Below are 25326 nucleotides of genomic sequence, written 5' to 3'. Positions count from 1 at the left end.
AGGGGCTTCTCTGGGAGCTCACAAAGAAAGATTTCTGAGGCCAGATCTCAAAATGTTAATCAGATTCAGAGACATAAAACATGACAATTTAATGGTATTTGGTGGAAACTGAAAATTCTTTAAAGTTCTAACTATCCTACATTGAATTCTAATACTTTTTTAATTATTAGATATAAAATGCTTATAATTTTAGGGGGAAATTAGACTTGGTAATTTATATTTCTTGTTTATACAGTACAATTTACTGATGAAAAAATGTGCTAAACTTATTGATTCATGACCATAATTGTTTAATTATTTATCATTGCAGAATGGTATTAGCATTGCTAATAATGCAGATGTGCACAAAGGCTGAGGAGTCAGATGCAGCTTTTGTTTGGGGTGCACAGGGCTCAGGGAAGGTTGTTTCAGGCCGGAGGGCAGCCTGCCTGAGATGTGAGGTTCCTGAGGCACACCTGTCCCCATGAGGATGACTACAGAAGAATTCTCCAGCACAAGAACAGTAGAACTAGAGGGCCACACACGGGCCTTGCCTCTCTGGATTCAGAGCTTGGGCCTGAGAATCAGTTCACAGTCACTGTGAGGGTCCTTCACTCTGCCCACAGTTCAGCGGGTCCACATCCACTTGTCCTTCATGATCCAGCTGACTTCCAGGGTCCAAGAGAGCTCAATGAGAGCCACGATCACACAGACTGGAAGGGGTCAACAGAAGGTTCTAGCATCCCCTCAGGCTGGCTACACATCCATGTTCCTCTCCATCACCTAAATCCGGAGGAAAAGCAAATCCTTTAAAAAGTCAAAGGTAATATGAGACCTCAAGCCCCAGACCTACTCTTAGAACTTGCAGATCATCTGAATGAACCTGCCCATTTTACAGACAGGGAAACTGACTTTTAAAGAGAGGGTCTAGCTCTAGATGCTCTGAGTAATAATCAGCTCTAGCCTTCTGGAGAGTCAAGCAGAGACATCCAGAGGGTGTGGAATGTGAGCCTAAATCTCAGAACAGAAGACTAGCCTGCAGACACATGTGGGAGTTGTCAGCACCAGTGTGCTGGGGTAGATTAAATTATTGGTCCCAGTTCCTCACTGTCCCATGATAGAATCATCCATCCACTTTCTTGCCACAGCTCACCATGAGGCAGGCACGCTTCCTGGCCCCCTGACCTTGGGGTCCCCCCAAAGCCCACCAGTCAGGCAGTAACAGATACAATGGAAGCAGAAACTTGAGGCATTGTGTGCAGGTGGTCTTGCTGGCTTGTGCTTTGGGCTTTGCCATGAGAAGATCATGCCTGTGTTGTCCAGAATGAGGCAGAACTACTCCAGCCAACCACAGAGGCTTCACCGAGAAACGCATGCTCACTTCTGTCTGACGCTGCGTTACTTTTGTTTGTGATACAGCACTAGTTAATTGACAAGGTAAGTTTTCAAGCTATGGGAGTAGGTAGGATCACCCAGGGAGAAAGAGGAGTGCAGAAGAAAGACAAGGAATAAACCTGAAAAACTCAGCATTTAGAGGAGAGGACTGGAGCCACCCAAGAGCCACTAGGCAGAAAGAAATGAAAAAACATTACTGTGGGTGGCAAGGGCCAAGAAAGGCACAAATTTCAAATACCTACATACTGCATGTTGTCAACCAGCATCAGAGCAGGGAAGCCTGTTGGATTTGTGCATATCATTTGTGCATATCAAGATGGGCACAGGGTGGAATCCCAAGATGAAGGTTGGGCTGCGGGAGCCAAATAATGGACAGATAGTGACAAGACAGTCGGTTCAGGGAGCTCAAACCTCCAACAGCAGAAGGGGGACAGAAATGTTTGGAAATTCTAAGGTGTCCATGTCTGGGGGCCCAACATCAGTAAGCAGGGCAGACAGGATAAGCTCCTTGTTGCAGACAAGTAACTGAAGGGCGAAGGGGACAGAGCCAAGCTTAGACATGACACGGGTGAGGAGCTTGCAGCTGTTCCGAGCAACATCTGGGTCAGCCTGAGGAGGCTCCTGGCCCTGGGGTCCTGCCCCCCTGCAGGCCAAGACTGCCCCCTGGGGGTGGTGCTCTGCTTCTGCAAGTCTCTGACGCCGCCCCTACGGTCAACTTACTTCCCATCTAGCTTAGCACAGGCCCCTAGAAGGCAGGGTGTGAATTAGACCCACGGATGGAGGCATGCTGGCCACCCTGACTGCCATTTGGGCCTGGATTTAAAATTCCTAAGTACCCAGCTGTGACCCTGGAAGCCATTGCAGTGGAGAGGGTCCCAAGCCGCCCCCATCCCCCAACTTGAATGGTTCTGTTAGAAATACTAACAGAGGTCCCCTTGTCTGAGTTGGAAGAAGGAAAGGTGACAGTTTCTCCCCTCCAGAAGCCACTGAGCAAATCTGTGCCCAAACACGCCTTCCTCTAGGCTAGGGAGGGGGTATCTCCCCATTGTGAGGCCCAAGAGAGGCAGACAGGCCAGCAGAGAGCAGGCGGGCCCAGCACCGCACCCCGTTCAGTCCCTGCAGCTTCCTTCAACCTCCCTCTGAGGCTGGTTCCCATCCACTGGAGGCTGTGACCCCCCGCCCTTCACTGAGCTTTCTCTGAGCCCCAGCGTCCCTGGTGAAAGTGAAAGTCGCTCAGTCGTGTTAGACTCTTTGCAACCCCATGGAATTCTCTAGGCCAGAATACTGGAGTGGGTAGCCTTTCTCTTCTCCAGGGGATCTTCCCAACCCAGGGATTGAACCCAGGTCTCCCGCATTGTGGGCGGATTCTTTACCAGCCGAGCTACACCTGGAAGCAGTGTTAATTCATGACCTGTACATCCCCAACAGCTTTGCTGCTTGGTTTGGGCCAAAATATTTGTTCCCCTCAACAAATGTCTTTGTCTCTGAAATGATGAGCTCCCTGTTTGCACAGAGCATGCCTCCTGGTGCTCACTAAAGGCCACGTGTACTGGAGTTCAAAGCCTGCATTTGGGGCTCTGACCTCAGCTTTGCCACTCACTGGCACACGTGATTCTGGCCATTCATTTGCCCTTCCTGTGCCTCCGTTTTCTCATCTGTGAAATGGGACCTGTAATTCCTGTCTCATAGAGTGTCATGAGAATTTGACAGGATAAGATATGCAGAGTGTCCAGGGCAGAGAGCGTTCCACAAACTCCTGCCAAACAGCAGACACCTCTGGCCACCCTGGGAGGACAGCAGCAAGCGTGTGGGACTGGCCTGTGATGTGACCCTGGGTAACCCCGCTTATTGCAACCTCAGTTTTCCTCAATGAAAAAAACAGCAGTCAGACATGACAGTTTCCAGAGCCCTTTCAATTTGAAATAACAATAAATAGCTTTTATTAAGCACAGTGTGTTGCCAGGGGTATCTCTTGGCCACCGACACACTACCACCCATACCCCTTCACACTCTGCTCTGTGGTGTCCCCGGCTTCCTCCCACCAGTGCCTGCACCCCTGAGTTGAGAACTTTCAGTGGCCAAGGATTGTGCTAGCAGCTGCATGGGATGAGACACAATGAGGGGGTGGGGAACCCCACGGGGCAGCCTCAGCCCAAAAGGGAGCAGACTGCAGGAGGATGACCGCAGAGGACCCGACCTCAGACACCCTGACTGCAGCAACCCTGTCCTGCCTCACTGCCCACTTCCTCCCGTGCTTCCTCCCAAATAAACCACGTGCACCCAGATCCTTTCCCGGAGTTTGCTTTTGCAGGAAGGATGGTGGCAGGCTGCATGGGGCACCGGGGAGCATCTCAGCAGGCCACTGTGCTGCCCACTCGGAGGGCCTGGCCCTGCCTGATGCCCAAAGGCTGTGCCCATGACCAGCCTAGGCTGGACGGGCCTCCCTCATGCCATCCACCCCCTTCAACCAGACCTGAGTCTGGCAGTCCAGCAGGCCAGAACTAGTCGGTGAATTGAATCTGCTCACTCACTCACCTCGCTTCCAGACCCCCACCCCTCTACTCTGGAGCATGAAAAGGCCCCTGTTGGTCAGTCTGGTGCGGCCCACAGAGCCCATCCGGCCACGGCAATGGAATGGAGGTAGCAGTCACAGCCGTCGGCGGCCCTCGGCAGTCACAGAGGACAGGACCATGGCGGGGACCATGATGGGCTCAGCCCAGGGCCGGAGTTGAGGAGCCAGGGGGAGTGAGCAGTGTGGGCCCCTGCTGACCGGCGGACACGAGGTGAGCAGGCAGCGAAGAAGGGACTGCGGGGTGGGAGGAGGGGCTGGGGCTGGGAGAGTAGAAGGGTCAGGAGGAGGTGACATCCAGTTAGGACCATTGCACGAGAGTCAACCAAGCTGAGAGAGAGAGAACGGCAGGTGTAAAGGCTTGAACGTAATTACAGGGGCCCGAGCGGTAATGAGGGGCGGGCTGGAGGGGGGCCCTGGCCGGGGCTGGAGAGGTTGGGAGGGCTGGACATGTGCAGGCTGGACACTGAGCTGAGGACAGGGTGGTTGAAGGAGGAGGCAGGAGGCTGACACGAGGCAGGAGCAGAGAGCAGGGAGAGGAAGATGAGGTCCCCTGCTGTGCACCCTGGGGAGCGATGGGGCCTGGAGGAGCACACACGGGCACACAGGCCACCCCTCTGCACACAGACCAGCACTCACGTGTGTGCACACACTCACACATCAGAGTGCACGCAGCTCGCACACACAGGTGCACACACTCACCCATCAGAGTGCACGCAGCTCGCACACACAAACCCACTCACACAGGCGTACGTGACACAACCTACACACGCAGATACACACATCCTCGCTTACATACACGCATGAAAAGACACTCCATAAGCTTTAACACGTGCTGCCAGGGCAAAGCACCCTCACAAGCGCCCTCCACCTCTTCACTCCTTTCACAACGAACCCCTGTCGAGGTCGGAGCCTCATTACCCCCATTTCACATAAGAGTAAACTGAGCCTGGCCGTGAGGCTCCCGCCAGCTGCCCTGGGGCACCAGGGCTTAGCTGTCCTCCACGAGGCCCTTGCTCCCACGTGGGAGCAGCTGTTGGAGATGAGAGAAAGGCAGGATTACGTCTCAACAGAAGGTAACCTGCCCTTCTGATTAGAAATGCCCTACTTGGTCACTGCCCTGAGGGGAAGGCCAGCCTCCGAGGAACCTGGCATGGAACCTGGCAACTCATGGAGGCCCAGCCCATGTGGAGCAGCCTTCGGCAGGCACTTGCCTCTAACAGGGGTGAGGCTCTGACCAATGGCCAAGCCTGCAACCAAGACCCAGACATAATGCCCACATCGAGGGCCCATGCTGCCTCCATTCCCATGCAGGAGGCTTAGAGAGAGGGCACGTGTGCTTAGGGAGCACGGAATACAGCCCCTGAAAGGCAAGGTCTGAACAGCCCCCCTCCCCTGTCCCGAGTCTTGGGGCTCCCTGTCCCTGCTGCTGACACAGGAGAGTCCCCGGTCTGGTCTGGCACTGCTCACCCAGCCCTGTGCTGCCTGTCCCACTCAGCCTGCTATGCCCCACTTCCAAGGAGACTACCAGCTCTGTCATTCACATGTTCCTAGAATGTCTGTTGAGTATCCACTATGTGGTGGGCACAGGGCTACTTGATCCCTGGGCAGGAGCCTTTTGCACACTCCCTGGGGAGAGTCAGGTCGGGAGAGCCATGCCCCCATTCTCCAGATAAGGCACTGAGAGGCTCGGGAAGAGTCCTTGAGTCCCGTGGGCTAGGCAGCTTTCAGCCTACCCCCAGGCCTAGAGCCCAGGCAGAGGTAGTGCTTTCTCAATGGAAAGTATCTCCCACCACGGTCCAGAGAGAACACAGGGTCAGACCTGCAGCACACAGCAAAGCCAAGCCACAGGGAGCTGGGTCCAGCCAGGCCACATCCTTGCCGCCATCCATGCTGGAATTCCATGGCGAATGGTGCTCAGTCCTTCCCAGGACTCCACTGAACACCCCTCCCCTCCAAGGTTAACAGGATAAAGGCTGGGTAAAGAAACTACTCATTTCCCCAGCTCGCAAAGAAGCAATTATGTGACTTTCCAATGTGGTTTCAAATATATTTTGCAAACTAGGACTCAGACAAATATTAATGGCAGCAAATTACAGTACTTAGCAGAATTATCACCTAGCAAAGAGGCGCTTTTAATCTATAAAAAATATCAACAAAAGATGTAAATATGAACCCCTCAATGGGTGGTGTATCTTGAAGAAAATATACATCTAATCTCACAGTGTGTTACCTCTAATACCTGGGGAGAAGGTTAACAATTCTGAGACGTTCCCCACGGCTAGAGAATATATTTTGATGTAGATTTGTGGATATCAGAGACTTTAAATCTATTGTATAATCACAGGGCGGGAGGGAGGAGCTGGCCACCTATTTCTCCGTGATAGGAAGGCGGCCCTTGAGGGCTGTTTAAATGGCTCCACTTCCCTTCCCGAAGCTCCTGGTTCCTGGGGCTCCACCAGGCACTGAAGGCCTCCTCCTGGGGAGACAGCGCCGGCCAAGTCCTGGGCCCTGCCAGAGGCGGGGCTGAGCCCCTCTTCAAGATGGGGAGATTGATGAGGGGCTGCTGATAATGGTAGGTAATGGAGCCTGTGAAAGGCAAACTATGTCAGCCTCATGATGTTGCTGGGGGGGGGTCCAGAAAATGCGTGAGCCAAGCAGTGTGACCTCAACTGCAGTAGGACGTGTGTGTGTGTGTGTGTGTGTGTGTGTGTGTGTGTGTGTGTGTGTGTGTGTGTGGTGTGGTGTATGTAACAGAAAGATTCTCTCCCACACCATCACAGGATACCTGGGGCTCCTATGGTCATCCAGTGACTTACAGAGGCCACATTGAGCAGCAGGGCGCTGACAGCCCTCCTGGAAGCTCTCTCTCCCTGTGCTGGCACAGGCCTGGGCAAATATCCCAAAAACCCTAACCAGCAGCCGCAGCCATGGGAGAAGAACGGTCCTTGGAGGGTGTGAGAGAACGATGCGCTAATCATGTTAACAGGCACCAGTCCCTCATGTCATCCCTCGGACTCTGGACCTCAAGCTGGGACTCCAGCTCTGGAGCGATCCCTTCCCTTTCAGTTCTCAGGACAGAGTCCTGGGGTCCCATGGGCGCCAACCTGGGGCTCAGCTGTGGTCTTCAGACACCAGTGAGGAGAGACCTGTCATTCCGATTTCACCATCTCCTAAACTTGCCACCTGATGCAAGGAGCTGACTTCACTGGGAAAGACCCTGATGCTGAGAAAGAGTGAGGGCAGAAGAAGGGGGCAACACAGGATGAGATGGTTGGATGGCATCACCAGCTCAATGGAGATGAGTCTGAGCAAACTCCAGAAGACAGTGAAGGACAGGGAAGCCAGGAGTGCTGCAGTAGAGTCCGACACGACTGAGCAACCGAACAACAAAACTGTCCCCATTGGACTTTTTCATCCTCTCTTCTGCATGTCCCCGTAAGGAAAGTTAAGCTGGACTTGAGTTTCAGGGACTGCTATTGAAGCCTAATCACCAATGTGAGACTGGGGTTCCCAGTGCTTACCTCTGCAGGGGGTTGGGACATTTGTAATTCATCCAAGGCTAGCTCATAAAACGACACTCTAAGATAGCTAGTCAAATGATTATGCCTCTGCTGACTGTATTTTTAAGGAGGTTATCCTTCATAGCTAATTTGCTCTGCAACCCGTAAGATTTTACCCGGCTTGGTTACCTCTCGATCACCATGCCTTGTTATCTACAAGAACTTTTATTCAGTCACTTCACTGCCTTCAGAAAGCCTCCCTGCAGGAGGCTGGGCCAGGTGGAAGGAGGTTCAACAGCGACATGGGGGACGGGGAGGGGGAGATTACCTCTGGCTTCGGGGGATCGGGGGAGGGAGGACTGTGACTAGGGGACTTGATGGGAAATTTCTGTCACTTGTATGAAAACTGGGCCTTTTTACCTGTCGTTTGGCGCTGCACCTACAGAGTAAATGCTTTTTGTGCGGACGCCAATCCACTGCACGCTGAACGGTATTCAGTTCCTGACACCGTGGGACCTTACGCAAGTCACTTAACCTCTTAGGGCTGCAGCTCCCCAGTCCTAAACTGAGCATGACAGGCCCAGCCCCACCTCTCTCGCCACCTGTTTCCAGAATTAACTGGACAACGCTCACAGATTGCCCTGAGCTTCCCAGAAAGAGGGGCACTTCCAACACGGGACAATTATTCTAACTATAACTGCCTCGGACCTGTGTACACAATTTTGCCTTTTAATGTTATCACTGAACATAATGGTAGAAGAGTGAAGGCCACTTTCCCCAAAGGGGATGGTTTTAAGAAGCTCCATTTTCAAAAAAGAACAGAGCTCATAAAACGGAAGCACAGTCACTCCTGCTGGCACTTGTAAAAAGTCCCTCTAGGTGGTCCCTGCGGAGAGCCTCGGAGGTCTTCAACCATGATTGGTGGAAGCAGCCAGACAGGGAAATGTGGCTCCTTCCTCGGGGACTCAGGCCACGGGGAGGGCATCGCGATGAAGATGGCCACTGCCCGCTTCAGTCTCAGAAATGGGCGGCTGTGGAGCCCTCTAGGCATACAGCGGGGTGGGCAGCTCCTCAGAGAACCAGTTCTGTGTGCCAGCTTGGTCAAGCCAGCGTGGCCCCCTAGCCTAATCCATGGCAGGCCTGAGCAGCCATGTCGGCCCTGCTCCTTCCGAATGCAGCTGGTTCAGGGCTGGATGCAGGGCCAGTTAGAACCGAGCCCGCTAACCATGTTGGTGCACACAGACGAGGCGGAGGAGGTGCAGAGAGCGGGGAGAACTAAAGCGGGCGGCCCCAGGGGAGGGCTAGAGAGAAGTAATAGAGCAAGATCCTGTTCCCCTGGGGCTGGTGGTACCCATGCCCCTTATTCCTCCCATCCTCCAGGCCCCGTCAATAAGACCCTGTGACTGAAACTGACGGAGCAGGCTTCTAAACTCGGCAGCACAACATCCTTTCCAAAGGTGCTCCCTGGGTTGAGTCACGGCCAGATGCTGTAGAGACAGGACTGCACCATGTATGGAGCTGCTGGGAAACCAGACCTCCCCCCACATCTCAGGGCCAACAACAACATTGAGGGCTCACCATTCACTGGTGACAGCCTCTGTCCTGGACACGGACATGCATTGGTTCATCTAAACTCATAGGGGCCAGATGAGGGGATGCTAGGCAGGAAATCAAAACCCCCAGTTGAAAAACTTGCTCACAGGGGACGCCAGGATTTGAACTCATTCTCTCTGACTCCTGACCTCAAGATGCTGTCACTCTGTCTACCGCATCCCAAATCCTGTGCCCCTCCCTCATACCTGCACCCGGAGGGCACACCGCAAGGGTGGCCTCTGAGGCAGCAGGTGGCCCAGCCCCCATCTGATGACCTCCATCCCCAGGACCAGCGAGGTCCTTGCCAAGCCCCGGCTCTTCTGTGAACCAGCTGCTAGTTCTCGGCCAAGGTATCTACCTTGTCCGGGCTTCCTCAGCTGTAAAATGAGAGTAAAACTTCTCAGCAGAACTTTTGTGAAAATTAGATAAAAGGACATAAAGCGCTTTGCCAACTCAGAACTGCAGTGTAAACATGAGCTCTTTGTCTTCATGCCTCCTGACTCCACTGTTTCCCTGTGGGAAGCCAGCAGATGGACGTCAGCAGGGTGGCCCTCAGATCCGGAATTCCCTGGATCTGAGGTGGGAATCATGGCGGGGCCTTGCCCTGCGTGGTGGCTCCCTGTCTGTGCTCATCTCATTATCATGAGATCAGGCCGTGGATCTTCAGGGAGTCTGGCCCAGGAATGGCAGGAGAGGGGTCTCAGGACAGGCATCTACAGCACGGCTGGCCTTATTGAAATGGAGACGATGGTGTGATCAATGAAACCAGGTGAGGCACCTGGGACTCCTCCTGGGAAGTCCCCAGGTCGATATGTCCCTTTGGGGAGACCAGCTCTAGCAGTCACGTGCAGACGAGAGCCCCCAAGGGTACTTCTGCATGTCATGTCACTGATTAACTGTGGCTGAGACCCATCCCATCCACAGGTCTAGAAGAATCACATTTAGTTCAAGCTAGAGAGTTAGTTTGATGAACCAAGAAAGCATCTGTCAAGCTACCTGCCAACCTTTGCTGATTGACCAAGCCATATGCCCAGTGCTGGGAGGACCAAGGTGGGAGACAGAGAGAGGGAATGTGAGGGTCCCAGCTCGGGAAGCCCTGAGTCTGCAGGGGAGGCTAAGAGAAATCTTCCTCTCAGTTGGGCCAGCAGGGGCTGAGACTGCTGGGCAGGAAGGAGTGGGCAGGAGAAGGATAAGCTGGAAGAAGGAAGGATTGGTTAGAAGCAGAGAGGCCACCTCCACCTACCAGGCCAGCTCCTGCAAGCCCAGGAGCACAGGCAGCAGGTGTCAGGTGTGTCCTGTATGGCTGGATGGACGGGCCAGTTTGGCTGTCCCGGGATCTTGGGCAAGGCACGAACTGCAATGCACCGTCTTGCTAATCAATAAAACAGCACCAGAGGACTGTCATTATATTGGTTTTTATGACTGGCAACTAATACTTAATGAATGCTAACTGCACAGAGCTGAGTGCTTTATGTGAATTATCTAAATTTACCAGCCCTCCTCCAATCTTATGAGACAGATGCCATTCCCATTTTAGAGAAGGGGAGATTGACTCGTAGCAAGATGGTATGATGACCAAGACAAGCTGGTGCTGGGTCTGGGTTTGAACAACAAGCCTTTGTGCTTCATCGGTCTCCTAGCCCAGAGCCGGCTCATGGTTGGGAGACCGTGTGGACCAGCACCACCCGTGGAAACAGAACATAAGCCACGCAGGTGATCTTCAGTTCTCTGGGGGGGTTGGTGGTGGCTCAGTCACCAAGTTGTGTCCGACTGTTGGACTATGGCCTGCCAGGCTCCTCTGTCCACGGGATTTCTCAGGCAAGAATACAGAGGTGGGCTGCCATTTCCTTCTCCAGGATCATTCCCAACCCAGAGACTGAACCCAGGTCTCTTTACTGCAGGTGGTCTCCTCATTGTAGGCAGACTCTTTACCAACTAAGCCACCAGGGAAGCCTAATGTGCTCAGTGCTCAGTCGTGTCCAGCTCTTTGCAACCCCATGGACTGTAGCCTGCCAGGCTCCTCTGTCCATGGGATTTTTCAGGCAAGAATACTGGAGTGGGCTGCCATTTCCTCCTCCAGGGGATCTTCTAGAAGCCACATAAAAGAATCAAGTGAAATTAATTTTAATAGTGTATTTTATTTAATCCAACATATCCAAAAGAGTATTTAAAATATTGAGTGACTTCCCTGGTGGTCCAGTGGTTAAGACATTGCCTTCCAATGCAGGAGGCATGGATTCAATCTTTGGGAGCTAAGAACCCACGTGCTTCTCAGCCAAAAAACCAAAACATTAAAAAAAAAAAAAAAACTGAAACAATATTGTAACAAATTCAATAAAGATTTTAAAAATGGTCCACATCAAAAAAAATCTTAAAAAAATAAAATTTAAAAATACTGAGCTATTTGACACTCTTTTTCACCTACTAAATCTTCAAGATCTGGTGTGAATTTACACCTCCAGCCACTTGTTTTTAAAAAAGTATTTATTTTTAATTGGAGGATAATTGCTTTACAATATTGTGCTATTTTCTGCCATACATCAACATGAATCAGTCATGGGTATACATATGTCCCCTCCCTTTTGAATGTCCCTCCTGCCTCCCTCCTCATCCCTCCCCTCTAAGTTGTCACAGAGCACTGGGTTTGAGCTTCCTGTATCATATAGCAAATTCCCACTGGCTGTCTATTTTACACATGGTTATATATATGTTTCAGTGCTACTCTCTCAACTCCTACCACCCCCTCCTTCCTTCACTGTCTGTTCTCTATGTCTATGTCTCCATTGAAAGTGAAAGTTGCTCAGTCGTGTCTGACTCTTTGTGACCCCATGGACTGTATAGCCCATGAAATTCTCCAGGCCAGAATACTGGAGTGGGTAGCCTTCCCTTCTCCAGGGGATCTTCCCGACCCAGGAATCGAACTGGGGTCTCCTGCATTGCAGGCTGATTCTTTACCAGCTAAGCTACTAGTGTCTCCATTGCTGCCTGCAAATGGGTTCATTAGTATCATCTCTCTAGATTCCCTTTATTTGTGTTAAGCACTCAAAAGCCACGTGTAACTCCTGATGGATAATGCAGGTAGAAGTTATCCTTCAAAGCACTCACTTAGAGGTGAAAGGAGTCATTAATAATTAGGAGGAGACAGGAGGCATAAACCAGGACACCCAGGCAAACCAGTCCCCAGGAATACTATGGAAAGGCAGGTCCCCACTCCCACAACCTGGGGCCTCCTGGGGCCCTCAACCCTCCTACCTGCACCATCTGTCATCTCTTCCTCTCTCTTAGCCATCTTTTCAATGAGCCTGTCTATGCCTTGGTTGGCCTACTCTATCTTATAAAGTGTATGCCCTCGTCTCTACTACTTTCTTTCTTGTTTCTTTGGGTTTGCTCTTTTTCCAGTCTCCAGTGTTGCATAATCTAGCTCTTCTGCTGTCAACCTTTCTCATTTCCTGAAAAATACATTTAAAAGGCATTGGTTTCCCTCTATGTACTGCTTTCTCTGTCTCTTATACATGACAAGTAGCATCCTCAACATCATTCCATTCTAGGGTTTTCCTGATTTATTATTTGCTTTAAATATGTTATTTAGCCTCCAAACACATAAGAACTTTTAGCCATTCTTTTGCTTTTAATTCCTAATATTATTCCACTGTGACTGAAGCACATCACATGTACCTTACTGATCCCTTGGAATATATGGCGACCTCTTTCATAGCCTATGACATAGCTTGTTTTTGTAAGTGTTGCTGTTGGGTCATTTCCTTCTCCTAAGAAGCCATTCACCCAGGTACAGCTCTTTGAAAGCACCAGTTCATTCATGGCATCCCTTGTCTGAACCTATCCTTAGCTACCAGCCAAGCCTGACAATCCGCCAAGTCTGAGCTTGGCCTCAAGATCTCCCCATGACCCAGCCCCTCCAGCTGCAGGCAGCCCTTCCACACTCCCTGCCCTCTACCTTTCTGCTCTAAGTTCCAGCCACAGTGGTCAGTCTCCTAGGTCTGCATCAAAGAAACCCCAGGTCAAGAAGGACCCATAGGAGTCCCACTGGGCAGACAGCTGGGACAGGGAGGGTCATTTCCTGTGCCTCGGGGCGCCATTAGTGGAAGAAAACAACAACGGTAATAGTACCAGCTCCCTCCTACTGAGCACTTAATGTAAGACCAGGAGTTGAGAGCATCCCGCAAAGGTACCACCTCATTTAATCCTAACAACCTCAACAGCGTCCATAACCAACATTACAGCTGAGAAAACAAGGGCCACAAAGGAGGGGTCACTTGCCCAAGGCTCTGTCTGGCTGCAAAGTTGGACCTCTGGGCCACCCCGCTGAGACCACGAGAACAAGAAAGGAAAATCAGGGTGGGAAGGCAAACGGGATTTTCCCAGGCCCCAAAGGTAGTCAGTGGGGACTTGGGACCAACCAGTCAGCCAGGGTCTTCTCCTCACCTCCAAGAAAACAACAGACAGAACTCAGAAAGCCCCGCAGCAAAAAGAGCCAGAGCCACCTACCCAGGAACAAGGAGCCTGCGAAGCTGCATCCCTGGGAAGCAGTCAGGTCCATGTATATGCAGTCCAGATAAAGCTTTGTCACCTCAGAACACCTTGGGGGGACGGGGGTAGGGGAATTCATGGTGAGGGGCACTTGCCCTTTGCGCCTGGATGGGTTTCCTCTGTTGGGTGCCTAAGGGAGCCCAGAGCATGTGGAAAATTCACTGACGGACGGGCAGACCCTGACTCCAGCTTCACAAATACACCCAGATAAAGCCAAACATCAGCTCCGCCATGGTCCAGACACCTCATTCTTGTTTCTTCTCCCCGCCAGCGCCAGGCCTGCCAAAGGTCATGTACAAGATAGAATTTGACACAATAAGATTCCACTCCCATGTTAATGCCCCTCAGATCGGGCCTGCAAAAGTGAAATAATAAATTTAGGAAAACAAGCAGAATGACCCATCTGGTTGGTTGGTTTTTCTAGATACCATCTACATATTTTAGAAACGTACAACCTTCTAATAGAAATGAATAAACTACTCAACCATAAAGTTGCTATAGAAGATATGCTTGTTCTGATTCGAAAGGGCATCTGCTATCTGCAATATTGATAATACTTTTCAAATTTCATCTGCTTTTGTTTGCATTCTGTGTCGTCTGTTTAAACACACTGGGAATAATAATGAATCCCTGCATTATCTCTACTTTTTCAAGGCCGAACATATAACTTTATCACAAAAATAATTAAAATTCTTTGGCACTCTTGTATCTTTTCCATTAAACGTTATCAACCAGTGACAATAAACTAACATGAGCCCAAGGCTGGCCATGGGCCGCCTTTACAAAGAATGCATTTGTCCCCGGGCGAGAGACATGAATTTTCAGTTTACAGGGTCAGACGATCCTGAAGTTTTTTACAGTAGGAGACCACAAATCTATACCTCCTGTCCCCTAACAGGGGCTGGCGGCGGGCACGGGGCGCCCCATAAATTCTCAGGCAAGAATACACTTTAATAGGCAAAAAACCTTGGCAGCTTAATAATTCTGAGTTGCAAATTTAAATATTTTACATATCATTAGACATTAAAAACAAAGATTTATGCGGCTCGTCTCCGCGGAGTGAGGACCCCGTTGACTTCACACACAGCCATGAATCTGCTTGAGGTTCATTAGCTGAGCGTCTTCGGCTAAGGAAGCCCTTCGAGTGGAGGCTGCCTCTAAATCATGGCTTTTATTTTCCCGCCATCAGGAGGCACTTGAGGAGACCCCTCCCCTGAGCAAGGCCCCCGCGGGCACCCTGACCTGCAACGGCAGTGCCCGCAGGCCACACCCAGCCTCCCCACCTGGCCAGGCCCCGCAGGCAGGAGGGGGCCCCTGATCTATAGCCCCGGGCCCAGGGGCTCCCTGCCAGGACCCACCACTCGGGGAGGCTGGGCTGGGGGCCCACTGGGTACTTCTCAGAGGCCAGTTAACACACATCCCTGGGCCCTGGTTAACAGCCTCAGATGAGGAGGAGGGGAGGAAGAGAAGGAGAGACAGATAGAAAGGGAAGAACTTCTCCTGGCCACAGGCCTGGATCGTTGATGTCCTAGCCCACAGCATCCCACTGTGTAGCTGGGACTGACCGTCCCCGATGCCCCAGAGTGCCTGTCACACCCTCACTTGCCTCAAAATTCTATTTACCCTTCAAGCTGTTTACAGGCCTCCCCAGAAAGCCCCTCATCTCCCAGGGGATTCCAGCCCATCCCCTTGGGAGCCCTCACTCGGGATTTGCTGGGCCGCCTCCTCTCCCCACCCAGCCCAGAGGTTCCTGGGCCCTGGTTTTCCTCCCCGCTCAGCCCAGGAGGGCCTCCCCAATGTGCCCAGGTCTGTGCTCTCTCAGTGTCAGGGTCCCTCACTGGCCTCATGGTGCTGGTGGTTTAGTACACCAAGTCGTGTCCAACTCTTGCGACCCCATGGACTGTAGCCTGCCAGGCTCCTCTGTCCCTGGGAGTCTCCAGGCAAGAGTACTGGAGTGGGTTGCCATAGCTGTGTCTTCTACTTCCTATGCGTCCAATGCTTCGACATTGGGATCTTGCTGACCTTGGAGGGGCTGCTCCTTCCTGGACCACATCTACCATCCCTAGATGAGAAAACAACTACGCAAATAACCAACCAGGAGCTCACACCCCAACCTCCTCTTCCATCTGGCACTAACTCTCTGAGCCACCGTGCCCCTGCCCTCATCACCCAGCGCCAGGTCCCAGGAAACTAGGGACAGCCTCTACATCCCAGAGCCCACTGAAATGATTCGACCTACTAGCCAATCCTAAGCCTGCTTACCCTGCCTCACCCATTCCTTCCCGTGGAAACCACAGTAAAGGCTCCTGCCCACACTTTTCGTCTCATGCCCTCTGCCTCCTGGCTGACCCTGGGGCTTCTCCCTGTGGCCCTGGGGGTGTGAGGTGCCCTTTCCTCTCGAGAACTGTGATCAACTATCATTTCACTGACAATCTTATCCTGATCTGTTGGCCTTATTGTACCTCAAATTTTCTATTAATATACTGTATGTTAAAACAGCATACAGCTGGTGAACGTGGGTATTTATACTAAAAGCTCTTAATATATTTGTCTTTGGATGGAGATGAGCTGTCTGGGTGTCACAGCTCCCACCACTCCCCCTTTTATCACACGCACACTTCTTCCAGACTCACGAGACTCATGAGTTGGTATCCCAGTCAGTGAACTCACGCTCTTGGTGGCTGAAGTGTGAGGTGGAAGGAAAGACCCACCCTTTGAAGGGGGTGGGAGACGTGTGCTCCCGGGGACGGGGCCCTGGTGGACTCAGGACAGGGAGGAAGAATGGTTCTCCAGGCCAGCTTCACTCTGTGGAGGCTGTGAAGGTGTCTTCAGACCTCAGCAGAACCCAGAAGTACCAACAGAGCCCGTAAGGGCCTGAGACCTCACCTCTGTCAGCACCTCAGTCTGCAGTGTGAGAGATAGAGGCCAGGAGAGGAACTTGGGAAAGATGGAGGCAACGCAGGAGCGGGAGAGAGAACTACAGAGTTCTGGAATGTTTCTGCCTCGCATATCTGAAACTCTATGTCCCCCGACCAGCATCTCCCCACTTCTCCTCCTGGCCCCTCAGCCCCTGGCAACCACCATTCTGCCCTCTGCTTCTATGAGTCTGACAACTTTTGATGCCTCATATAAGTGGAAGTACAAAGGATATGACTCCATGAAATAGGAACCAGAGGTGGAGAAAAGGACATTCACTTAAAAAGGAAAGAAGGGAGGGAGGGAGGAAGAAAGGAAGAGAGTTTTTAAAAAACAGAACTGTGAAGGCAAATTTTTAAAACACCAGTAGAGTGGCTCGAAGATAGGAAATCCCTCAGAACTGGAACAGAAAGGGAAAAGATGAAAATAGGAGAGATAAGATCAGAGGATGTGGTGGAATGGAAACCTGTCAAGAGTTCAGAAAGGTGTGATGAAGAAAACCCACGGTAGAACACTTTGAAAGAAGTGGAAGCGACTGGAGAAATATCTGGAACTGAAGGACATGCATTTCCATAAAGGCAAAGGCCATCCATGTGCGGATGGATAAAGAGAGGATCTGAAAGCTTTCAGAGAACAGAACAGGCCACAGCTGAAAGGCTGGGACTAGGGAAGGCCTCAGACTTCTCAAGAGCCATGCTGCTACTAAGACGACCATGGGGCAATGCTTTCAACATTGGGAGGGAAGATGCCTTTCACCTAGAATTCTAGATTCAGCCAAATGGCCAATCAAGCGGGAGGATGGACAGACAACATTTCAAACAGCTAAGTCTCAAAAAATACTATTTTCCAGGTACCCTTTCTCAGAAAGTTACTGGAGGGTGTGTGCCACCAACACGAAGGATTAACCCAAGAGAAAGGAAGACAACATACAAGAAACAGGAGAGGCACAGTCGATTCCCAGGCTGCTGTGGAAGGGAGACCCCAGCAGAGCAGCTGAGCCCCATTCTGGAGGGCAACCCGCAGAGCCAAACGCTACAGGCAAAGGGAGTCTTCAAGGGGAAAAAAATGGAAATGTTAAACAGCCTAGTATGTTGACAGTTGCCATAGGAGTTTGCAGTTCTGGCGGGAAATTTGGACATAAATTATTAATGCTACTTAAAAAAAAAAAAAAAAGTAGAAACAGCAACAAACAAAAACACTTACAGTTAGAACATCTGAAAGAGTGGAAAGTGGCTGCCGCAGGGGAGCCAGAATGAGGGTGTGGAGGGGCAGGCCAGAGATCGCTCGTTTTCACTCTAAGTAAAAGTGTTTCTCACTATGAGCCATCTCATGTTTTAAATTATGCACGTATGTGAGCTACACACAAACTGAATGTATAAAAAGGAAGTTGGATTTAAATAGGACTGTGTGTTAAAATACCTCAAGGATAAATTCTCTTCAGCACTGGCAGGGGCAGGGTCCCACGCCGGCATCTTCTCAGAGCCTAGTATGGAGTGAACCAGGTCCAGACGGGGCTGAGAAGTAGCGTCCTGGGAGAGAAGTGAAGCGTCAGCTCGGGGCTTCACAGCGTGGACTCAGGTCCTCAAGGGATGGACACTTGGCTGGCCAAAGAGGTGAGGGCTTCCAAGACACTGCGGGAAGCACAGCCCCAGAAGCCTGGGGCCTACATGCTCCTTTGTACCCTCTCTGAGATAGGCTCACTGGGCCCGGGCACTGAGGTGAGGATTCAGTCCAGACCCTGCACCCCAGGGTCTCAGGGGCCATGGGAAGATAGGGTGCTGAATGCCGCCCGGGGCCCTCACATGCTGCCCTTCCCTCCTGGGGAGAGGGGCCTCTGGCTCGGCTCGAGCCAGAAATCCATACTTCTAATATGATGAGATTGTCCTCCCGCAGACATAGATTATTTTTTCCCCCGATAGCCCAGTCAGAAAGCAAGTCTGACTTCCTGTGTCAGCACATTTCCCTCTCCTCACGAGCCACGTGCATGCTGGCGCGGCCCCCACAGGGAGCCAGGACCCCCGGCCGGTCCTGAGGGCTTCATCCTTCCTTCTCTCTCCCCTCAAGCAGTGGACTCCACCACTCCCACCAGGCACTGGAAGGAAGGCCACTCTGAGGATGAATGTTGGGGGCCAGAGAACCCCAGGCCCCCTCTCTCCACACACTGCAGGTGCCCCTCCTGGTGCAGTGACCCCGGCTTCCTCATGTGTGGGCCTTGAGTCCCCAACTCCTTCAGGCAGCGTGGCCAGGGCCTCAGACTAGGGGGACTCAGAGGCCTAGGCCATCAGGCTGGCCTGGAGTGCCTGGACGGAGTCAGCCAAAACCGACACCAGGAGTTCCTGCCACTCTGACCCCCTACACTGGGGTCTGACCCCACGCCTCCTCACCTCCCATCCCTGTCCTAGGCAGACCTTCAACCTTCTGGTTCCTCGGCTGGGTTCTTCCCTGCTAGTATGACTGTTTTTTGTAACCATTGGGATTGAAACAATAAAGGATTTTTCTAATGACATTGCCCTCTGGCCCCAGGCAGCGGAGGGGCTGAGGGACTGCAGTCTTGGAACAAGGTTAGGAGCAAGGACCAGGCCAGGCCAGTCAGGGCTTGCAGGCACATACATGCCCCGAGTCTGGTGCCATAGATCCCATTCAGAGGCTGGAGGAAGCCCCCTTTCCATCCCTCCCAGCCCCAGAGGCCTGTGGGCATTTCCCACATGCAAGGTACCATCCTTCTTGTGTCCAGCTGTGCATGGGCCTCTGTCTGGCACAGCGGAGGCTGTCCAAGGAGGCCTGGCCCAGGCTCAGAGGAGCCCACATTCTGGTGGGAGGGGACAGGGAGCACAGAGGGCACAGGCCAAGGCGGGCTCAGGTGAGCAGGCTGGTTTCAGGGTCTCCAGACGGTGTAAGAGAGTATAAGTGCTGTATGTATATGTGGGCATATGGGTGAGTGTGACCATAATTGTGAGCATGTGTGCATAAGTAGCACGAGTGGAGCATGTGTGAGTATGTCAGAATATAAATGTATGTGTGTACCCATGCCACTGATGGTGTGGTGTGGCTCAGCCCCAACACCTGCAGGCTCCCCTATACTCTTCTACATAAATGGCATCGCTATTGTGGTTGAGTAGACAACCCGTGCAACTGTATGCTACAGTCCCACTTGGAGCCCCAGTATCACCACCACCCACTGCATACATAAGGGGAGGTCACGTGAGGCCCAGGCAGCCCTCCTCGACAAAGCTACAATCACATACCAAGACTAGCCCTTGGTTCCCTTCTAAAGAGACCTCAGTCTTGTACTTGAGGTCTCTCCCACCCTGTTTCATCATCCCAGCAGCTGTCAGGACAGTGACTGCTTCCTCATTCTGCAGGTGTGGCAGCCACAGTGGATATGAGTGGGGTATGGATTTGTGGGATACAGAAAAGAGATTTCAGATCAGGGAATAGGAACAGAGGCCAGGGGCCAGTGTAGACAGTTTGGATAGAGACTCATTGCAATGTTGCCACCTCTGAGCCTCAATTGAGGCACTGGACTCCAGCGGTCTGTCCTGAAGGTCCCCCTCCCTACAGCTCTCCTGAAGGATCAGCACCCCTTAGTTTCCACTGAGCTGAATGGGAGCTGGGGATACCTGAGTTGGGAGTCCTGACCTCTTCCTGAGGCTTTTCGTCATTGAATTCACACTGTTGACTGAGTACATTGCCTCTAATAATGTTGTAAGGGCACTGATGGGGGCGTGCATGCCCCTGGCTACACTTCTGGGTGAGAAGGGCCTCAGTGGCTTACTGGGCTGCAAGGCAGGAGCTCCACTCCGAGATCCCCTAACTCCAGAGCCTCTGTCTCATGTGTGGGCCAGCCAAGACTCAAACACTCATGTTCCTCATTTCCTGGGACCCCAACCAGCCCCACAGTCTGGGTGGGGGCAAGGTATGTGGGTTGCAGAGGAGAGAGAAGCCAGAACAGGGCAACAGGGGAGCAACTGGGCCAGGAGCTGCTCGAAAGCCCGCCAGCCTCACTCTCCCCACCCTGCTCCCAGATCACAAAAAGGCCTGCTTCCCCTTCGCTTCCTATTCAACCATGTCTCTCCATTGTCAATAAAAGCCATTTTTAAGGTCAACTATCTTCTTCCATCAACCGCCAACCCCACACAGCTCCGACCGTACCAGCCCCAGCATCACATCATGAAATAAAAATTAAATTGTAGTTGGGCTTTTAAATCAACTCAATTAAAATAAAGAGATTCTTGGCTTGATATAGGGAAATATTTGTATTTCCAATTCTATTTGTTAATACATTGACATATGTGCTATTTTTTAAATGTAGCACTAAGTGCACTTTCTGTCAATGCCATAGATTTTTTAATAGACTGAGAAAATGCATTTCATTTCTTCTTATTTTCCTTCAATACATCATTTGGTTCTGCTTTTTTGCCTGCATGAAATTCATTTTCTAATGGAAATATTTGTTTTGTAAATCAAATATGTATTATGCACAAAATGCAAAGCACAAATTAAATTATGTTAATGAAATGAAAGAGATATGAAATGCATATTTCATGGACAAAACATAACCTCAGCAAACAACCATTTCTTGATAAAATCTTTAAACACAATCTCATTCTGTGACAGACATATTGTTAAAGTAGATAGCACCTCATTTAAATGGTTTCCTTTAATATTAGTGCTTAGTATATAATTGTAAATAACTTTTGGGATGAAAAACCAATAATGAAATACTGTCTTTAATAGTTTGCTATTGATGTCAGCATAAAATTTGTCGTAGTTGAATATTGGAAATTGGGAGTGCACAGAAATATTCTCAAAAGCTGTAAATGATTGCATATTTAAATAGAGCTGACTAAGGCAAAGATGTTATAGATATTAGTAATAGGCAGAAAATTATGCTGACCTAACATTATTTGACAAAACCCACTGTTTTAAATTATATATTGGTTACACTTAATGAATAATAGATTTTGTAGGTGTTGTTTCTCTGATCATAATGCTGATGATACGATATGTTGGGGATTTCTTAGTCATCTTTCTGACAATAAACACAGCCTCGGCTCACGAAGGTCGGGCGAGAGGCCACCGGATGGCCGATCAGTGCTCTCTGCTGGAGAAGGGCAGATGGGGCCATAGCGACTTGTCGCCATAGCGACTCCCCACAGGCAAACTGGCTGGCTTGGGTGGACCCAGCCCAAGATGGGCCAGGCTGTCTTGGGTGGGACCTGTGGGAACCTCTGGCCAGGAGTCCATCCTTGCCGGGAATGCCAACACTGGGGAATGGCAGCAACACGGCTCTAAGTGTGGAGAAGTCACCAAAGGACATCTGTCCTCCCCCAACTCACCTTTACCACCAACCACACAGAAGACGGGAAGGGACGGCTAATGCGCACGGAGGCCAGGCACGGACATGGCCGGGACAGACCAACCAGACGATCCAGGAGACCACGGCGGCTTGGACATCCGTGCCCCCTGCTGTGCGCAGGCACACCCACACATGCACTCCCAAGTGCACCGTCACACCCTACACTCACCTAGACCACCCGGCTTGCCTACGGATTCTCAGACGGCCCTTTGTGAACCTCAACCACGAGGAGCAGAGGAGCAGTCAGGATCCCGTCGCCCTGTGCTATCGGAGCCACTCAGCCGGGGCTTGCCAGAGACCCCGGCCCTTTGTCCTCGGGGTCTGCTTAGAACACAGGGGTGTCGCGAGTGTGTGCGCATGTGCGTCCTGTGTGTGGTACATGCTTTGTGGGTACACTGCCGTGTGCGCTCACACGTCTGCATGTGTGGGGCGCAGGGCGAGCAGGTGTGGCCAGAGGAGGACAGTATCGGGCAGAGGGGGAGTGAGGGAGGCGCCGGGAGGGAGGAGCAGCCAGCTGTCTGGGTTCTCTCAGATGCTTCTGAAAAGAAAGCACTTAAGACTCAGGATTTCACAGAGGGGGATGAAGGACAAAAAGAGAAAAAAAACTCTTGAACTTTTCTGCTGTTCTCCTGACACCGCGCTTTCCCAGCCCCTTCTTCCTGAAGCGTGAGTGTCTAAACCCTGGAGTAAGGGTTGGGCCCTCCTCCTGTTCTGACCCTGCCCGGCTGTGTGGCTCTGGATAGGTTGCTCTGACTCTCTGTTTCCTCACTTGCCGATCTTGAAGAGGGGAGGCTCAGTGATAACTGAGGTCCTTCCCAGATCCGCAGCTGGAGATCTGAAGGCCCACGTCTGCCCCAACCCTTAAGCTCCACCCGGAATAGTGTGTAAGGTACCAGAACCCGGGATCAGCTGCAACAGATGACAGAGATGATGGCGGTGCTTCGGGAACAAAGGAAGAGCCCTCCGTGACCCGCCGCAGCGCAACTGAGGACAGCTGCTCACGCGACAGCCAGTGTGTGTGAAGGGGTGGCTGGCCCTTTGCAGTGACCAGGGTGCCAGTTGCCGTCCCAAAGGTCCACAGCGGATGGATGCAGGAGGAGCCCACTGCTACGGCCTGCACATCCCAGCAGGGACCTGCACCTTCCAGCTGTCCCCGGGCCTTCCACGGCCTCCCGCTCTGCCCAAGCTGAGGGCCGCACTCAGGCCCCACCCTGACCCCCGACATAGCCCCCACCTCACCAGACTCCCAGCACCCACAAGGCCTGCGGAAACTAAAAGAACATGCCATCGGGTCAGCTTGGGGTAGTTGTTACGGTATATCCCGTGTACCCACACAACTCTGGCACTATCTGGGGCAAATAGGAATAATCCAATGAATGCTGATGGCTATATTTCCAGCAGAGACGACAAGGAACGTAGTCATCTAGCCAAGAGTTACTCTTTGGGCACCTACAACGTGCTGGGCGACATGCCCAGCACAGAGAATCCATCAGGGTGCTCAGCAGGGGACAGAATCGTCTCTCCCCACCGCGGAGCTCACGGGAGAGTCACACCTCCCTGTAAAATGGTGTGTGGTGACAAAGCCACAAAGGAGACGTAGGTGTGTTTAGTTTGCCATCTGCCATAAGAAAGCTCCACATAAGAAAGCTCATACACATGTTCTCCCCAGCTCTGAGAGCCACGAGTCCCAGGGTCAAGGTGACAGTGGGCTGGTTCCTCCTGAGGGCCCTGTAGAGGCTCTGTCCCAGCCTCTCCCCTAGCTCCTGGAGGTTTACTGGTTATCTCTGGTGTCCCTTAGCTCATGGAGACACCAGCTCAATGTCTGTCCTCATGTCACTGGCATTCTCCCCAAGTCCTTTTTATAAGGACACCAGTGTTACTGGGTCAGTGGCTCACCTGCTCCAGTGTGACCTTATAGTAACTAAATGCTCTGCAATGACCTTATTTCCAAATGAGGTCATATTCTGGGGTAGTAGGGGTTAGGACTCTGACATAGGAATCGGAAAGGGGGGAATTCAACTCTTAACAGCATGAAAGTGAAAGTCACTCATTTGTGTCTGACTCTTTGCGACCCCACGGTCTATACAGTCCATGGGATTCTCCAGGCCAGAATACTGGAGTGGTAACCATTCCCTTCTCCAGAGGATCTTTCCAACCCAGGGATTGAACCCAGGTCTCCTGCACTGCAGGTGGATTCTTTACCAGCTAAGACACCAGGGAAGCCCAAGAATACTGGAGTGGGTAGCCTATCCATTCTCCAGCGGATCTTCCCAACCCAGGAATCAAACCAGGCTCTCCAGCATTGCAGGTGGATTCTTTACCAGCTGGGCTACCAGGGAAGACCCCTTAACAGTACAGGAGCCTACCAAAGGGGGCCTGACTGTGCGAGGTGTCAGGCATGCCGCCCCCAGGGCGGGCTCCAGGCTGAGATCTGCAGGAGGAGGTCGAGGAACAGGCTTGGGGGTACAGAGCAGGCAAGGCCACGGAAATCACAGGAAAGATGTGAGCTGAGCCCGGCCCCAAACAGAGGGGACACTGGGGGTGCAGTGAGGGCACAGCAGAGCGGGCAGGCCTGAGGGCAAAGGGCGCATTAGGGGTGGGGGGGTACGGGGCTGGGAGCCGGGGCTCCCCAGGTTAGAGAGCACTCTGGCTTCTCCTCTGTTCCAGTCCCCACCTCTCGAGTCTGCCAGGGGTGTAAGAACGAACCCCTGGTCAGGCAACAGCCACAGGGACATTGGGACCTTCAGAGGGTGAGGCAGCAGAGGCTTGTCCAGATGCTGCCCCTTCAGGGCAGGGGCCATAGAGGCTGCAGCTCCAGACTGGCCTCTCTCCGACGCCTGGGAGGCCAGGGCCCACCCCCGGCTGGCGATGCTCCAGATCCCGGGCTCCCGGGCCTGTGGGCAGGCGGGTCACTTCCCAGGTCTCTGCTCTGTCCACTGGGAATCCCGCCGGGGCCTCCCATGCCACTTACCTCGCAGCGGGCAAACGTTTTTATCCATTCCCTGAAATTAAACTTGCCCATTTTTCATTATCAAATTCCGAGCTGGTGTCATCTCCCCCATGCCGGCGTGCGGCTCTCGTTTACAGCGCCCGAGATTAATATTAGGTGTTTGTAAAAGGCGAATATTAGCTTCTCCCTTATATCTGTCAGAATTAATAACTTCCCCATCACAGATAACTCCGGGTCAATATTAGATTCGCAGATGAGGCTGGAAATAAAATGTATGGAAATATAACGTCTCATTTGTACGTATTCAAAAGAGGTCCTTTCATTATTGAAATTCGGCGGCAACTGTTCAAAGGTCAGAGGACTTTGTGGCCTGGAAATACCCACCATCTGGCCTGAGCAGTCGCAGGCGAGGACAAACTGGTGCCCCTCCACGGGGAGCCTGGGAGGACCGGGGGCAGCTCTGCCAGGGACTATATAGGGCAGAGAGGGCTAGAGAGCTTACCCGCCGCCGGCC

At 52.0% G+C, this 25326-nt stretch overlaps 1 long non-coding RNA gene across 1 annotated transcript; it reads right to left on the bottom strand.

The window, feature by feature from the left end:
- Positions 1-203: 203 nt before the first annotated feature.
- On the bottom strand, positions 204-24962 carry LOC133050846 (uncharacterized). Its single transcript, XR_009691711.1, has 3 exons — positions 24834-24962; positions 17923-18032; positions 204-762 (listed from the first exon to the last, which is right to left on the bottom strand). It is a non-coding gene; the product is annotated as an uncharacterized LOC133050846 (long non-coding RNA).
- Between the last annotated feature and the right edge of the window lie 364 nt (positions 24963-25326).

Source organism: Dama dama, chromosome 4 (assembly GCF_033118175.1).
Source record: "Dama dama isolate Ldn47 chromosome 4, ASM3311817v1, whole genome shotgun sequence".
Lineage (NCBI taxonomy): Eukaryota > Metazoa > Chordata > Mammalia > Artiodactyla > Cervidae > Dama > Dama dama.
The sequence above is the reverse complement of the archived record's forward strand: the minus strand, read 5'-3'. Positions and strand labels throughout refer to the sequence as shown.